Source organism: Ciona robusta, chromosome 1 (genome assembly GCF_009617815.1).
Source record: "Ciona robusta chromosome 1, ASM961781v2".
NCBI classification, from domain to species: Eukaryota; Metazoa; Chordata; class Ascidiacea; order Phlebobranchia; family Cionidae; genus Ciona; species Ciona robusta.
The window spans coordinates 6,851,525-6,865,167 of NC_143235.1; the positions used below are offsets into that span (position 1 = coordinate 6,851,525).

The following is a 13,643-nucleotide window of genomic DNA, read 5'->3' on the forward strand; positions in this document are numbered from 1 at the left end:
TTAAATCAACGATATAGAGACGAGATTAAGCAGTATCGTTTCAAATACTTGCATGTTTGGTATACTGGAACCTGAGATTGCTAGCAAACGATGGGGATGTAGCTCAGTGGTAGAGCGCACGCTTTGCATGTGTGAGGCCCCGGGTTCAATCCCCGGCATCTCCAAATTTGTATCGTCTCTGTGGCGCAATGGATTAGCGCGCTGGACTTCTAATCCAGAGGTTCCAGGTTCGAGTCCCGGCAGGGATGTTTATTTTGTAATAAAATTTAATCATATTTAAAATTATAGTAATTGAGTTTTTTGGGCTAGAAAAAGGTAAAAACTTGATTAAGCCCGACATAATTTGAATACACAAACTTTCCGCTCTGTACTCGGATGCGCAACTATTTCCCCATAAAATCTTTCCCCCAAACCGAAGAAATCTACGAAGTCTGGACGAGTTTACACTATAAATTTACATAAGCAACACTTCAAAAACCAAATTCAACTAATGAAACCATACAAAACTACGAAGCAAATTTTAAAATGAACACTGTGACTGAAGCGGGATTCGAACCCGCGCCTCCAATGGTGACTGCGACCTGAACGCAGCGCCTTAGACCACTCGGCCATTCTGCCGTTTGTGCCCAAGCGGGAAATTGTAACAGCAGGCTTAAGCATGAAAATTAAGACGTTATTTTATATTTTAAATCAGATGCAATCTAGGTTGTTTTTTCGAACAAATGGAATCCAGCCAGATTTCGAGCCTACATTTTGTATGTGTGAGGCCCCGGGTTGAATCCCTGGAATTTATTGTTTAGACGTCTGTTTGGCGCAGTGAATTAGCTCCTGAACTTCTAATTCAGAGGTTCTGGATTCGAATTTAGGCTTGAATATAACTTAGGTGAAAAACCAAGGCATTAAAATTTGAAACTTAAATGGTTAAGTTTAAAAATTTAGGTTAAAATATCAAACTAGCGTGACCTCGACGTGATTTGAACACGCAACCTTCCGATCTGGAGTCGGACGCGCTACCGTTGCGCCACGAAGTCTTAACCGATCGGGATTAAATCAACGATATAGAGACGAGATTAAGCAGTATCGATTCAAATACTTGCATGTTTGGTATACTGGAACCTGAGATTGCTAGCAAACGATGGGGATGTAGCTCAGTGGTAGAGCGCACGCTTTGCATGTGTGAGGCCCCGGGTTCAATCCCGGCATCTCCAAATTTGTATCGTCTCTGTGGCGCAATGGATTAGCGCGCTGGACTTCTAATCCAGAGGTTCCGGGTTCGAGTCCCGGCAGGGATGTTTGTTTTGTAATAAAATTTAATCATATTTAAAGTTATAGTAATTGAGTTTTTGGGCTAGAAAAGGTAAAAACTTGATTAAGCCCGACATAATTTGAATACACAACTTTCCGCTCTGTACTCGGATGCGCAACTATTTCCCCATATAATCTTTCCCCAAACCGAAGAAATCTACGAAGTCTGGACGAGTTTACACTATAAATTTACTTAAGCAACACTTCAAAAACCAATTCAACTAATGAAACCATACAAAACTACGAAGCAAATTTTATAATGAACACTGTGACAGAAGCGGGATTCGAACCCGCGACTCCAATGGAGACTGCGACCTGAACGCAGCGCCTTAGACCACTCGGCCATTCTGCCGTTTGTGCCCAAGCGGGATTTGTAACAGATTGCTTAAGGATGAAAATTAAGACGTTATTTTTTATTTTAAATCAGATGCAATCTAGGTTGTTTTTTCGAACAAATGGAATCCAGCCAGATTTCGAGCCTACATTTTGTATGTGTGAGGCCCCGGGTTGAATCCCTGAAATTTCTAGTTTAGACGTCTGTTTGGCGCATTGAATTAGCTCCTGAACATCTAATTCAGCGGTTCTGGATTCGAATTTATGCTTGAATATTACTTTGATAAAAAAAAACAAGCCATTAAAATTTGAAATTAAATGGTTAAGTTTAAATATTTAGGTTAAAATATAAAACTAGCGTAACAAGCCATTAAAATTTGAAATTAAATGGTTAAGTTTAAATATTTAAGTTAAAATATCAAACCCGTGTGACCTCGACGTGATTTGAACACGCAACCTTCCGATCTGGAGTCGGACGCGCTACCGTTGCGCCACGAAGTCTTAACCGATCGGGATTAAATCAACGATATAGAGACGAGATTAAGCAGTATCGTTTCAAATACTTGCATGTTTGGTATACTGGAACCTGAGATTGCTAGCAAACGATGGGGATGTAGCTCAGTGGTAGAGCGCACGCTTTGCATGTGTGAGACCCTGGGTTCAATCCCCGGCATCTCCAAATTTGTATCGTCTCTGTGGCGCAATGGATTAGCGCGCTGGACTCCTAATCCAGAGGTTCCGGATTCGAGTCCCGGCAGGGATGATTATTTTGTAATAAAATTGAATCATATTTAAAATTATAGTAATTGAGTTTTTGGGCTAGAAAAGGTAAAAATTGATTAAGCCCGACATAATTTGAATACACAACTTTCCGCTCTGTACTCGGATGCGCAACTATTTCCCCATAAAATCTTTCCCCCAAACCGAAAAAATCTACGATGTCTGGACGAGTTTTCACTATAAATTTACATAAGCAACACTTCAAAAACCAAATTCAACTAATGAAACCATACAAAACTACTAAGCAAATTTTAAAATGAACACTGTGACTGAAGCGGGATTCGAACCCGCGCCTCCAATGGTGACTGCGACCTGAACGCAGCGCCTTGGACCACTCGGCCATTCTGCCGTTTGTGCCCAAGCGGGAAATTGTAACAGCAGGCTTAAGCATGAAAATTAAGACGTTATTTTATATTTTAAATCAGATGCAATCTAGGTTGTTTTTTCGAACAAATGGAATCCAGCCAGATTTCGAGCCCACATTTTGTATGTGTGAGGCCCCGGGTTGAATCCCTGGAATTTATTGTTTAGACGTCTGTTTGGCGCAGTGAATTAGCTCCTGAACTTCTAATTCAGCGGTTCTGGATTCGAGTTTAGGCTTGAATATTACCTTGATGAAAAACCAAGGCATTAAAATTTGAAACTTAAATGGTTAAGTTTAAATATTTAAGTTAAAATATCAACCTAGCGTGACCTCGACGTGATTTGAACACGCCACCTTTCGATCTGGAGTCGGACGCGCTACCGTTGCGACACGAAGTCTTAACCAACCGGGAATAAATCAACGATATAGAGACGAGATTAAGCAGTATCGTTTCAAATACTTGCATGTTAGGTATACTGGAACCTGAGATTGCTAGCCAACGATGGGGATGTAGCTCAGTGGTAGAGCGCACGCTTTGCATGTGTGAGGCCCCGGGTTCAATCCCCGGCATCTCCAAAGTTGTATCGTCTCTAATCCAGAGGTTCCGGGTTCGAGTCCCGGCAGGGATGTTTATTTTGTAATTAAATTTAATCATATTTAAAATTATAGTAATTGAGTTTTTGGGCTAGAAAAGGTAAAAACTTGATTAAGCCCGACATAATTTGAATACACAACTTTCCGCTCTGTACTCGGATGCGCAACTATTTCCCCATATAATCTTTCCCCCAAACCGAAGAAATCTACGAAGTCTTGACGAGTTTACACTATAAATTTACTTAAGCAACACTTCAAAAACCAAATTCAACTAATGAAACCATACAAAACTACGAAGCAAAGTTTATAATGAACACTGTGACAGAAGCGGGATTCGAACCCGCGCCTCCAATGGAGACTGCGACCTGAACGCAGCGCCTTAGACCACTCGGCCATTCTGCCGTTTGTGCCCAAGCGGGAATTGTAACAGATTGCTTAAGGATGAAAATTAAGACGTTATTTTTTATTTTAAATCAGATGCAATCTAATTTGTTTTTTCGAACAAATGGAATCCAGCCAGATTTCGAGCCTACATTTTGTATGTGTGAGGCCCCGGGTTGAATCCCTGGAATTTATTGTTTAGACGTCTGTTTGGCGCAGTGAATTAGCTCCTGAACTTCTAATTCAGCGGTTCTGGATTCGAGTTTAGGCTTGAATATTACTTTGGTGAAAAACCAAGGCATTAAAATTTGAAACTTAAATGGTTAAGTTTAAAAATTTAGGTTAAAATATCAAACTAGCGTGACCTCGACGTGATTTGAACACGCAACCTTCCGATCTGGAGTCGGACGCGTTACCGTTGCGCCACGAAGTCTTAACCGATCGGGATTAAATCAACGATATAGAGACGAGATTAAGCAGTATCGATTTAAATACTTGCATGTTTGGTATACTGGAACCTGAGATGTCTAGCAAACGATTGGGATGTAGCTCAGTGGTAGAGCGCACGCTTTGCATGTGTGAGGCCCCGGGTTCAATCCCCGGCATCTCCAAATTTGTATCGTCTCTGTGGCGCAATGGATTAGCGCGCTGGACTTCTAATCCAGAGGTTCCGGGTTCGAGTCCCGGCAGGGATGTTTGTTTTGTAATAAAATTTAATCATATTTAAATTTATAGTAATTGAGTTTTTGGGCTAGAAAAGGTAAAAACTTGATTAAGCCCGACATAATTTGAATACACAACTTTCCGCTCTGTACTCGGATGCGCAACTATTTCGCCATATAATCTTTCCACCAAAGCGAAGAAATCTACGAAGTCTGGACGAGTTTTACACTATAAATTTAGCGCCTCCAATGGAGACTGCGACCTGAACGCAGCGCCTTAGACCACTCGGCCATTCTGCCGTTTGTGCCCAAGCGGGAAATTGTAACAGATTGCTTAAAGATGAAAATTAAGACGTTATTTTTTATTTTAAATCAGATGCAATCTAGGTTGTTTTTTCGAACAAATGGTATCCAGCCAGATTTCGAGCCTACATTTTGTATGTGTGAGGCCCCGGGTTGAATCCCTGACATTTCTAGTTTAGACGTCTGCTTGGCGCAATTAATTAGCTCCTGAACTTCTAATTCAGCGGTTCTGGATTCGAATTTATGCTTGAATATTACTTTGATAAAAAAAACAAGCCATTAAAATTTGAAATTAAATGGTTAAGTTTAAATATTTAAGTTAAAATATAATACTAGCGTAACAAGCCATTAAAATTTGAAATTAAATGGTTAAGTTTAAATATTTAAGTTAAAATATCAAACCAGCGTGACCTGGACGTGATTTGAACACGCAACCTTCCGATCTGGAGTCGGACGCGCTACCGTTGCGCCACGAAGTTTTAACCGATCGGGATTAAATCAACCATATAGAGACGAGTTTAAGCAGTATCGTTTCAAATACTTGCATGTTTGGTATAATGGAACCTGAGATTGCTAGAAAGCGATGGGGATGTAGCTCAGTGGTAGAGCGCAAGCTTTGCATGTGTGAGGCCCCGGGTTCAATCCCCGGCATCTCCAAATTTGTATCGTCTCTGTGGCGCAATGGATTAGCGCGCTGGACTTCTAATCCAGAGGTTCCGGGTTCGAGTCCCGGCAGGGATGTTTATTTTGTAATAAAATTTAATCATATTTAAAGTTATAGTAATTGAGTTTTTGTGCTAGAAAAGGTAAAAACTTGATTAAGCCCGACATAATTTGAATACACAACTTTCCGCTCTGTACTCGGATGCGCAACTATTTCCCCATATAATCTTTCCCCCAAACCGAAGAAATCTACGAAGTCTGGACGAGTTTACACTATAAATTTACTTAAGCAACACTTCAAAAACCAAATTCAACTAATGAAACCATATAAAACTACGAAGCAAATTTTAAAATGAACACTGTGACTGAAGTGGGATTCGAACCCGCGCCTCCAATGGAGACTGCGACCTGAACGCAGCGCCTTAGACCACTCGGCCATTCTGCCGTTTGTGCCCAAGCGGGAAATTGTAACAGAAGGCTTAAGCATGAAAATTAAGACGTTATTTTATATTTTATAAAGATGCAATCTAGGTTGTTTTTTCGAACAAATGGAATCCAGCCAGATTTCGACCCTACATTTTGTATGTGTGAGGCCCCGGGTTGAATCCTTGGAATTTCTTGTTTAGACGTCTGTTTGGCGCAGTGAATTAGCTCCTGAACTTCTAATTCAGCGGTTCTGGATTCGAGTTTAGGCTTGAATATTATTTTGGTGAGAAACCAAGGCATTAAAATTTGAAACTTAAATGGTTAAGTTTAAATATTTAGGTTAAAATATCAAACTAGCGTGACCTCGACGTGATTTGAACACGCAACCTTCCGATCAGGAGTCGGACGCGCTACCGTTGCGCCACGAAGTCTTAACCGATCGGGATTAAATCAACGATATAGAGACGAGATTAAGCAGTATCGTTTCAAATACTTGCATGTTTGGTATACTGGAACCTGAGATTGCTAGAAAGCCATGGGGATGTAGCTCAGTGGTAGAGCGCACGCTTTGCATGTGTGAGGCCCCGGGTTCAATCCCCGGCATCTCCAAATTTGTATGGTCTCTGTGGCGCAATGGATTAGCGCGCTGGACTTCTAATCCAGAGGTTCCGGGTTCGAGTCCCGACGGGATGTTTATTTTGTAATAAAATTTAATCATATTTAAAATTATAGTAATTGAGTTTTTGTGCTAGAAAAGGTAAAAACTTGATTAAGCCCGACATAATTTGAATACACAACTTTCCGCTTTGTACTCGGATGCGCAACTATTTCCCCATATAATCTTTCCCCAAACCGAAGAAATCTACGAAGTCTTGACGAGTTTACACTATAAATTTACTTAAGCAACTTTTCAAAAACCAAATTCAACTAATGAAACCATACAAAACCACGAAGCAAATTTTATAATGAACACTGTGACAGAAGCGGGATTCGAACCCGCGCCTCCAATGGAGACTGCGACCTGAACGCAGCGCCTTAGACCACTCGGCCATTCTGCCGTTTGTGCCCAAGCGGGAATTGTAACAGATTGCTTAAGGATGAAAATTAAGACGTTATTTTTTATTTTAAATCAGATGCAATCTAGGTTGTTTTTTCGAACAAATGGAATCCAGCCAGATTTCGAGCCTACATTTTGTATGTGTGAGGCCCCGGGTTGAATCCCTGAAATTTCTAGTTTAGACGTCTGTTTGGCGCAATGAATTAGCTCCTGAACTTCTAATTCAGCGGTTCTGAATTCGAATTTATGCTTGAATATTACTTTGATAAAAAAAAAACAAGCCATTAAAATTTGAAATTAAATGGTTAAGTTTAAATATTTAGGTTAAAATATAAAACTAGCGTAACAAGCCATTAAAATTTGAAATTAAATGGTTAAGTTTAAATATTTAAGTTAAAATATCAAACCAGCGTGACCTCGACGTGATTTGAACACGCAACCTTCCGATCTGGAGTCGGGCGCGCTACCGTTGCGCCACGAAGTCTTAACCGATCGGGATTAAATCAACGATATAGAGACGAGTTTAAGCAGTATCGTTTCAAATACTTGCATGTTTGGTATACTGGAACCTGAGATTGCTAGAAAGCGATGGGGATATAGCTCAGTGGTAGAGCGCACGCTTTGCATGTGTGAGGCCCCCGGTTAAATCCCCGGCATCTCCAAAGTTGTATCGTCTCTGTGGCGCAATGGATTAGCGCGCTGGACTTCTAATCCAGAGGTTCCGGGTTCGAGTCCCGGCAGGGATGTTTATTTTGTATTAAAATTTAATCATATTTAAAATTATAGTAATTGAGTTTTTGGGCTAGAAAAGGTAAAAACTTGATTAAGCCCGACATAATTTGAATACACAACTTTCCGCTCTGTACTCGGATGCGCAACTATTTCCCCATATAATCTTTCCCCCAAACCGAAGAAATCTACGAAGTCTGGACGAGTTTACACTATAAATTTACTTAAGCAACACTTCAAAAACCAAATTCAACTAATGAAACCATACAAAACTACGAAACAAATTTTATAATGAACACTGTGACAGAAGCGGGATTCGAACCCGCGCCTCCAATGGAGATTGCGACCTGAACGCTGCGCCTTAGACCACTCGGCCATTCTGCCGCTTGTGCCCAAGCGGGAATTGTAAAAGATTGCTTAAGGATGAAAATTAAGACGTTATTTTTTATTTTAAATCAGATGCAATCTAGGTTGTTTTTTCGAACAAATGGAATCCAGCCAGATTTCGAGCCTACATTTTGTATGTGTGAGGCCCCGGGTTGAATCCCTGGAATTTCTAGTTTAGACGTCTATTTGGCGCAGTGAATTAGCTCCTGAACTTCTAATTCAGCGGTTCTGGATTCGAGTTTAGGCTTGAATATTACTTTGATGAAAAACCAAGGCATTAAAATTTGAAACTTAAATGGTTAAGTTTAAATATTTAAGTTAAAACATCAACCTAGCGTGACCTCGACGTGATTTGAACACGCAACCTTTCGATCTGGAGTCGGACGCGCTACCGTTGCGACACGAAGTCTTAACCAAGCGGGAATAAATCAACGATATAGAGACGAGATTAAGCAGTATCGTTTCAAATACTTGCATGTTTGGTATACTGGAACCTGAGATTGCTAGCCAACGATGGGGATGTAGCTCAGTGGTAGAGCGCACGCTTTGCATGTGTGAGGCCCCGGGTTCAATCCCCGGCATCTCCAAAGTTGTATCGTCTCTAATCCAGAGGTTGCGGGTTCGAGTCCCGGCAGGGATGTTTATTTTGTAATTAAATTTAATCATATTTAAAATTGTAGTAATTGAGTTTTTGGGCTAGAAAAAGTAAAAAAACTTGATTAAGCCCGACATAATTTTAATACACAACTTTCCGCTCTGTACTCGGATGCGCAAATATTTCCCCATATAATCTTTCCCCCAAACCGAAGAAATCTACGAAGTCTGGACGAGTTTACACTATAAATTTACATAAGCAACACTTCAAAAACCAAATTCAACTAATGAAACCATATAAAACTACGAAGCAAATTTTAAAATGAACACTGTGACTGAAGTGGGATTCGAACCCGCGCCTCCAATGGAGACTGCGACCTGAACGCAGCGCCTTAGACCACTCGGCCATTCTGCCGTTTGTGCCCAAGCGGGAAATTGTAACAGAAGGCTTAAGCATGAAAATTAAGACGTTATTTTATATTTTATAAAGATGCAATCTAGGTTGTTTTTTCGAACAAATGGAATCCAGCCAGATTTCGACCCTACATTTTGTATGTGTGAGGCCCCGGGTTGAATCCTTGGAATTTCTTGTTTAGACGTCTGTTTGGCGCAGTGAATTAGCTCCTGAACTTCTAATTCAGCGGTTCTGGATTCGAGTTTAGGCTTGAATATTATTTTGGTGAGAAACCAAGGCAATAAAATTTGAAACTTAAATGGTTAAGTTTAAATATTTAGGTTAAAATATCAAACTAGCGTGACCTCGACGTGATTTGAACACGCAACCTTCCGATCAGGAGTCGGACGCGCAACCGTTGCGCCACGAAGTCTTAACCGATCGGGATTAAATCAACGATATAGAGACGAGATTAAGCAGTATCGTTTCAAATACTTGCATGTTTGGTATACTGGAACCTGAGATTGCTAGAAAGCGATGGGGATGTAGCTCAGTGGTAGAGCGCACGCTTTGCATGTGTGAGGCCCCGGGTTCAATCCCCGGCATCTCCAAATTTGTATGGTCTCTGTGGCGCAATGGATTAGCGCGCTGGACTTCTAATCCAGAGGTTCCGGGTTCGAGTCCCGACGGGATGTTTATTTTGTAATAAAATTTAATCATATTTAAAATTATAGTAATTGAGTTTTTGTGCTAGAAAAGGTAAAAACTTGATTAAGCCCGACATAATTTGAATACACAACTTTCCGCTTTGTACTCGGATGCGCAACTATTTCCCCATATAATCTTTCCCCCAAACCGAAGAAATCTACGAAGTCTTGACGAGTTTACACTATAAATTTACTTAAGCAACTTTTCAAAAACCAAATTCAACTAATGAAACCATACAAAACCACGAAGCAAATTTTATAACGAACACTGTGACAGAAGCGGGATTCGAACCCGCGCCTCCAATGGAGACTGCGACCTGAACGCAGCGCCTTAGACCACTCGGCCATTCTGCCGTTTGTACCCAAGCGGGAATTGTAACAGATTGCTTAAGGATGAAAATTAAGACGTTATTTTTTATTTTAAATCAGATGCAATCTAGGTTGTTTTTTCGAACAAATGGAATCCAGCCAGATTTCGAGCCTACATTTTGTATGTGTGAGGCCCCGGGTTGAATCCCTGAAATTTCTAGTTTAGACGTCTGTTTGGCGCAATGAATTAGCTCCTGAACTTCTAATTCAGCGGTTCTGAATTCGAATTTATGCTTGAATATTACTTTGATAAAAAAAAAAACAAGCCATTAAAATTTGAAATTAAATGGTTAAGTTTAAATATTTAGGTTAAAATATAAAACTAGCGTAACAAGCCATTAAAATTTGAAATTAAATGGTTAAGTTTAAATATTTAAGTTAAAATATCAAACCAGCGTGACCTCGACGTGATTTGAACACGCAACCTTCCGATCTGGAGTCGGGCGCGCTACCGTTGCGCCACGAAGTCTTAACCGATCGGGATTAAATCAACGATATAGAGACGAGTTTAAGCAGTATCGTTTCAAATACTTGCATGTTTGGTATACTGGAACCTGAGATTGCTAGAAAGCGATGGGGATATAGCTCAGTGGTAGAGCGCACGCTTTGCATGTGTGAGGCCCCCGGTTAAATCCCCGGCATCTCCAAAGTTGTATCGTCTCTGTGGCGCAATGGATTAGCGCGCTGGACTTCTAATCCAGAGGTTCCGGGTTCGAGTCCCGGCAGGGATGTTTATTTTGTATTAAAATTTAATCATATTTAAAATTATAGTAATTGAGTTTTTGGGCTAGAAAAGGTAAAAACTTGATCAAGCCCGACATAATTTGAATACACAACTTTCCGCTCTGTACTCGGATGCGCAACTATTTCCCCATATAATCTTTCCCCCAAACCGAAGAAATCTACGAAGTCTGGACGAGTTTACACTATAAATTTACTTAAGCAACTCTTCAAAAACCAAATTCAACTAATGAAACCATACAAAACTACGAAGCAAATTTTATAATGAACACTGTGACAGAAGCGGGATTCGAACCCGCGCCTCCAATGGAGACTGCGACCTGAACGCAGCGCCTTAGACCACTCGGCCATTCTGCCGTTTGTGCCCAAGCGGGAATTGTAACAGATTGCTTAAGGATGAAAATTAAGACGTTATTTTTTATTTTAAATCAGATGCAATCTAGGTTTTTTTTCGAACAAATGGAATCCAGCCAGATTTCGAGCCTACATTTTGTATGTGTGAGGCCCCGGGTTGAATCCCTGAAATTTCTAGTTTAGACGTCTGTTTGGCGCAATGAATTAGCTCCTGAACTTCTAATTCAGCGGTTCTGAATTCGAATTTATGCTTGAATATTACTTTGATAAAAAAAAACAAGCCATTAAAATTTGAAATTAAATGGTTAAGTTTAGAGCGCACGCTTTGCATGTGTGAGGCCCCGGGTTCAATCCCCGGCATCTCCAAAGTTGTATCGTCTCTGTGGTGCAATGGATTAGCGCGCTGAACTTCTAATCCAGATGTTGCGGGTTCGAGGGGATGTTTATTTTGTAATAAAATTTAATCATATTTAAAATTGTAGTAATTGAGTTTTTGGGCTAGAAAAAGTAAAAAAACTTGATTAAGCCCGACATAATTTTAATACACAACTTTCCGCTCTGTACTCGGATGCGCAACTATTTCCCCATATAATCTTTCCCCCAAACCGAAGAAATCTACAAAGTCTGGACGAGTTTACACTATAAATTTACTTAAGCAACTCTTCAAAAACCAAATTCAACTAATGAAACCATACAAAACTACGAAGCAAATTTTATAATGAACACTGTGACAGAAGCGGGATTCGAACCCGCGCATCCAATGGAGACTGCGACCTGAACGCAGCGCCTTAGACCACTCGGCCATTCTGCCGTTTGTGCCCAAGCGGGAATTGTAACAGATTGCTTAAGGATGAAAATTAAGACGTTATTTTTTATTTTAAATCAGATGCAATCTAGGTTGTTTTTTCGAACAAATGGAATCCAGCCAGATTTCGAGCCTACATTTTGTATGTGTGAGGCCCCGGGTTGAATCCCTGAAATTTCTAGTTTAGACGTCTGTTTGGCGCAATGAATTAGCTCCTGAACTTCTAATTCAGCGGTTCTGGATTCGAGTTTAGGCTTGAATATTACTTTGGTGAGAAACCAAGGCATTAAAATTTGAAACTTAAATGGTTAAGTTTAAATATCAAACTAGCGTGACCTCGACGTGATTTGAACACGCAACCTTCCGATCTGGAGTCGGACGCGCTACCGTTGCGCCACGAAGTCTTAACCGATCGGGATTAAATCAACGATATAGAGACGAGATTAAGCAGTATCGTTTCAAATACTTGCATGTTTGGTATACTGGAACCTGAGATTGCTAGAAAGCAATGGGGATGTAGCTCAGTGGTAGAGCGCACGCTTTGCATGTGTGAGGCCCCGGGTTCAAACCCCGGCATCTCCAAATTTGTATCGTCTCTGTGGCGCAATGGATTAGCGCGCTGGACTTCTAATCCAGAGGTTCCGGGTTCGAGTCCCGGCAGGGATGTTTATTTTGTAATAAAATTTAATCATATTTAAAATTATAGTAATTGAGTTTTTGTGCTAGAAAAGGTAAAAACTTGATTAAGCCCGACATAATTTGAATACACAACTTTCCGCTTTGTACTCGGATGCGCAACTATTTCCCCATATAATCTTTCCCCCAAACCGAAGAAATATACGAAGTCTTGACGAGTTTACACTATAAATTTACTTAAGCAACACTTCAAAAACCAAATTCAACTAATGAAACCATACAAAACCACGAAGCAAATTTTATAATGAACACTGTGACAGAAGCGGGATTCGAACCCGCGCCTCCAATGGAGACTGCGACCTGAACGCAGCGCCTTAGACCACTCGGCCATTCTGCCGTTTGTGCCCAAGCGGGAATTGTAACAGATTGCTTAAGGATGAAAATTAAGACGTTATTTTTTATTTTAAATCAGATGCAATCTAGGTTGTTTTTTCGAACAAATGGAATCCAGCCAGATTTCGAGCCTACATTTTGTATGTGTGAGGCCCCGGGTTGAATCCCTGAAATTTCTAGTTTAGACGTCTGTTTGGCGCAATGAATTAGCTCCTGAACTTCTAATTCAGCGGTTCTGAATTCGAATTTATGCTTGAATATTACTTTGATAAAAAAAACAAGCCATTAAAATTTGAAATTAAATGGTTAAGTTTAAATATTTAGGTTAAAATATAAAACTAGCGTAACAAGCCATTAAAATTTGAAATTAAATGGTTAAGTTTAAATATTTAAGTTAAAATATCAAACCAGCGTGACCTCGACGTGATTTGAACACGCAACCTTCCGATCTGGAGTCGGGCGCGCTACCGTTGCGCCACGAAGTCTTAACCGATCGGGATTAAATCAACGATATAGAGACGAGTTTAAGCAGTATCGTTTCAAATACTTGCATGTTTGGTATACTGGAACCTGAGATTGCTAGAAAGCGATGGGGATATAGCTCAGTGGTAGAGCGCACGCTTTGCATGTGTGAGGCCCACGGTTAAATCCCCGGCATCTCCAAAG

General features: G+C 40.4%; 36 non-coding genes across 36 annotated transcripts; 15 read left to right on the forward strand and 21 right to left on the reverse strand.

Annotated features, from left to right (window-relative positions):
• The first annotated feature begins 92 nt into the window (after nt 1–92).
• Nucleotides 93–164, forward strand: Trnaa-ugc (transfer RNA alanine (anticodon UGC)). Its single transcript has one exon. It is a non-coding gene; the product is annotated as a tRNA-Ala (tRNA).
• A 10-nt stretch (nt 165–174) lies between these two features.
• On the forward strand, nt 175–248 carry Trnar-ucu (transfer RNA arginine (anticodon UCU)). Its single transcript has one exon. It is a non-coding gene; the product is annotated as a tRNA-Arg (tRNA).
• A 287-nt stretch (nt 249–535) lies between these two features.
• Nucleotides 536–618, reverse strand: Trnal-cag (transfer RNA leucine (anticodon CAG)). Its single transcript has one exon. It is a non-coding gene; the product is annotated as a tRNA-Leu (tRNA).
• Nucleotides 619–959: 341 nt separating this feature from the next.
• Nucleotides 960–1,031, reverse strand: Trnaw-cca (transfer RNA tryptophan (anticodon CCA)). The gene has a single exon. It is a non-coding gene; the product is annotated as a tRNA-Trp (tRNA).
• Nucleotides 1,032–1,218: 187 nt separating this feature from the next.
• On the forward strand, nt 1,219–1,292 carry Trnar-ucu (transfer RNA arginine (anticodon UCU)). Its single transcript has one exon. It is a non-coding gene; the product is annotated as a tRNA-Arg (tRNA).
• Nucleotides 1,293–1,574: 282 nt separating this feature from the next.
• Nucleotides 1,575–1,657, reverse strand: Trnal-cag (transfer RNA leucine (anticodon CAG)). The gene has a single exon. It is a non-coding gene; the product is annotated as a tRNA-Leu (tRNA).
• Nucleotides 1,658–2,067: 410 nt separating this feature from the next.
• Trnaw-cca (transfer RNA tryptophan (anticodon CCA)) lies at nt 2,068–2,139 on the reverse strand. Its single transcript has one exon. It is a non-coding gene; the product is annotated as a tRNA-Trp (tRNA).
• Nucleotides 2,140–2,245: 106 nt separating this feature from the next.
• Nucleotides 2,246–2,317, forward strand: Trnaa-ugc (transfer RNA alanine (anticodon UGC)). Its single transcript has one exon. It is a non-coding gene; the product is annotated as a tRNA-Ala (tRNA).
• A 10-nt stretch (nt 2,318–2,327) lies between these two features.
• On the forward strand, nt 2,328–2,401 carry Trnar-ccu (transfer RNA arginine (anticodon CCU)). The gene has a single exon. It is a non-coding gene; the product is annotated as a tRNA-Arg (tRNA).
• Nucleotides 2,402–2,684: 283 nt separating this feature from the next.
• On the reverse strand, nt 2,685–2,767 carry Trnal-cag (transfer RNA leucine (anticodon CAG)). The gene has a single exon. It is a non-coding gene; the product is annotated as a tRNA-Leu (tRNA).
• Nucleotides 2,768–3,286: 519 nt separating this feature from the next.
• On the forward strand, nt 3,287–3,358 carry Trnaa-ugc (transfer RNA alanine (anticodon UGC)). The gene has a single exon. It is a non-coding gene; the product is annotated as a tRNA-Ala (tRNA).
• Nucleotides 3,359–3,695: 337 nt separating this feature from the next.
• Nucleotides 3,696–3,778, reverse strand: Trnal-cag (transfer RNA leucine (anticodon CAG)). Its single transcript has one exon. It is a non-coding gene; the product is annotated as a tRNA-Leu (tRNA).
• A 340-nt stretch (nt 3,779–4,118) lies between these two features.
• Nucleotides 4,119–4,190, reverse strand: Trnaw-cca (transfer RNA tryptophan (anticodon CCA)). Its single transcript has one exon. It is a non-coding gene; the product is annotated as a tRNA-Trp (tRNA).
• Nucleotides 4,191–4,378: 188 nt separating this feature from the next.
• Trnar-ucu (transfer RNA arginine (anticodon UCU)) lies at nt 4,379–4,452 on the forward strand. The gene has a single exon. It is a non-coding gene; the product is annotated as a tRNA-Arg (tRNA).
• A 937-nt stretch (nt 4,453–5,389) lies between these two features.
• Nucleotides 5,390–5,463, forward strand: Trnar-ucu (transfer RNA arginine (anticodon UCU)). Its single transcript has one exon. It is a non-coding gene; the product is annotated as a tRNA-Arg (tRNA).
• Nucleotides 5,464–5,747: 284 nt separating this feature from the next.
• On the reverse strand, nt 5,748–5,830 carry Trnal-cag (transfer RNA leucine (anticodon CAG)). Its single transcript has one exon. It is a non-coding gene; the product is annotated as a tRNA-Leu (tRNA).
• A 340-nt stretch (nt 5,831–6,170) lies between these two features.
• Trnar-ccu (transfer RNA arginine (anticodon CCU)) lies at nt 6,171–6,242 on the reverse strand. The gene has a single exon. It is a non-coding gene; the product is annotated as a tRNA-Arg (tRNA).
• A 106-nt stretch (nt 6,243–6,348) lies between these two features.
• On the forward strand, nt 6,349–6,420 carry Trnaa-ugc (transfer RNA alanine (anticodon UGC)). The gene has a single exon. It is a non-coding gene; the product is annotated as a tRNA-Ala (tRNA).
• Nucleotides 6,421–6,786: 366 nt separating this feature from the next.
• Nucleotides 6,787–6,869, reverse strand: Trnal-cag (transfer RNA leucine (anticodon CAG)). Its single transcript has one exon. It is a non-coding gene; the product is annotated as a tRNA-Leu (tRNA).
• A 411-nt stretch (nt 6,870–7,280) lies between these two features.
• On the reverse strand, nt 7,281–7,352 carry Trnaw-cca (transfer RNA tryptophan (anticodon CCA)). The gene has a single exon. It is a non-coding gene; the product is annotated as a tRNA-Trp (tRNA).
• A 188-nt stretch (nt 7,353–7,540) lies between these two features.
• Trnar-ucu (transfer RNA arginine (anticodon UCU)) lies at nt 7,541–7,614 on the forward strand. Its single transcript has one exon. It is a non-coding gene; the product is annotated as a tRNA-Arg (tRNA).
• A 284-nt stretch (nt 7,615–7,898) lies between these two features.
• Nucleotides 7,899–7,981, reverse strand: Trnal-cag (transfer RNA leucine (anticodon CAG)). The gene has a single exon. It is a non-coding gene; the product is annotated as a tRNA-Leu (tRNA).
• A 518-nt stretch (nt 7,982–8,499) lies between these two features.
• Trnaa-ugc (transfer RNA alanine (anticodon UGC)) lies at nt 8,500–8,571 on the forward strand. Its single transcript has one exon. It is a non-coding gene; the product is annotated as a tRNA-Ala (tRNA).
• A 339-nt stretch (nt 8,572–8,910) lies between these two features.
• On the reverse strand, nt 8,911–8,993 carry Trnal-cag (transfer RNA leucine (anticodon CAG)). Its single transcript has one exon. It is a non-coding gene; the product is annotated as a tRNA-Leu (tRNA).
• Nucleotides 8,994–9,333: 340 nt separating this feature from the next.
• On the reverse strand, nt 9,334–9,405 carry Trnar-ccu (transfer RNA arginine (anticodon CCU)). Its single transcript has one exon. It is a non-coding gene; the product is annotated as a tRNA-Arg (tRNA).
• Nucleotides 9,406–9,511: 106 nt separating this feature from the next.
• On the forward strand, nt 9,512–9,583 carry Trnaa-ugc (transfer RNA alanine (anticodon UGC)). Its single transcript has one exon. It is a non-coding gene; the product is annotated as a tRNA-Ala (tRNA).
• Nucleotides 9,584–9,950: 367 nt separating this feature from the next.
• Trnal-cag (transfer RNA leucine (anticodon CAG)) lies at nt 9,951–10,033 on the reverse strand. The gene has a single exon. It is a non-coding gene; the product is annotated as a tRNA-Leu (tRNA).
• Nucleotides 10,034–10,445: 412 nt separating this feature from the next.
• Trnaw-cca (transfer RNA tryptophan (anticodon CCA)) lies at nt 10,446–10,517 on the reverse strand. The gene has a single exon. It is a non-coding gene; the product is annotated as a tRNA-Trp (tRNA).
• A 188-nt stretch (nt 10,518–10,705) lies between these two features.
• On the forward strand, nt 10,706–10,779 carry Trnar-ucu (transfer RNA arginine (anticodon UCU)). Its single transcript has one exon. It is a non-coding gene; the product is annotated as a tRNA-Arg (tRNA).
• A 284-nt stretch (nt 10,780–11,063) lies between these two features.
• Trnal-cag (transfer RNA leucine (anticodon CAG)) lies at nt 11,064–11,146 on the reverse strand. Its single transcript has one exon. It is a non-coding gene; the product is annotated as a tRNA-Leu (tRNA).
• A 725-nt stretch (nt 11,147–11,871) lies between these two features.
• On the reverse strand, nt 11,872–11,954 carry Trnal-cag (transfer RNA leucine (anticodon CAG)). Its single transcript has one exon. It is a non-coding gene; the product is annotated as a tRNA-Leu (tRNA).
• Nucleotides 11,955–12,280: 326 nt separating this feature from the next.
• Nucleotides 12,281–12,352, reverse strand: Trnaw-cca (transfer RNA tryptophan (anticodon CCA)). The gene has a single exon. It is a non-coding gene; the product is annotated as a tRNA-Trp (tRNA).
• Nucleotides 12,353–12,458: 106 nt separating this feature from the next.
• On the forward strand, nt 12,459–12,530 carry Trnaa-ugc (transfer RNA alanine (anticodon UGC)). The gene has a single exon. It is a non-coding gene; the product is annotated as a tRNA-Ala (tRNA).
• A 10-nt stretch (nt 12,531–12,540) lies between these two features.
• On the forward strand, nt 12,541–12,614 carry Trnar-ucu (transfer RNA arginine (anticodon UCU)). The gene has a single exon. It is a non-coding gene; the product is annotated as a tRNA-Arg (tRNA).
• Nucleotides 12,615–12,898: 284 nt separating this feature from the next.
• On the reverse strand, nt 12,899–12,981 carry Trnal-cag (transfer RNA leucine (anticodon CAG)). Its single transcript has one exon. It is a non-coding gene; the product is annotated as a tRNA-Leu (tRNA).
• A 409-nt stretch (nt 12,982–13,390) lies between these two features.
• On the reverse strand, nt 13,391–13,462 carry Trnaw-cca (transfer RNA tryptophan (anticodon CCA)). The gene has a single exon. It is a non-coding gene; the product is annotated as a tRNA-Trp (tRNA).
• Between the last annotated feature and the right edge of the window lie 181 nt (nt 13,463–13,643).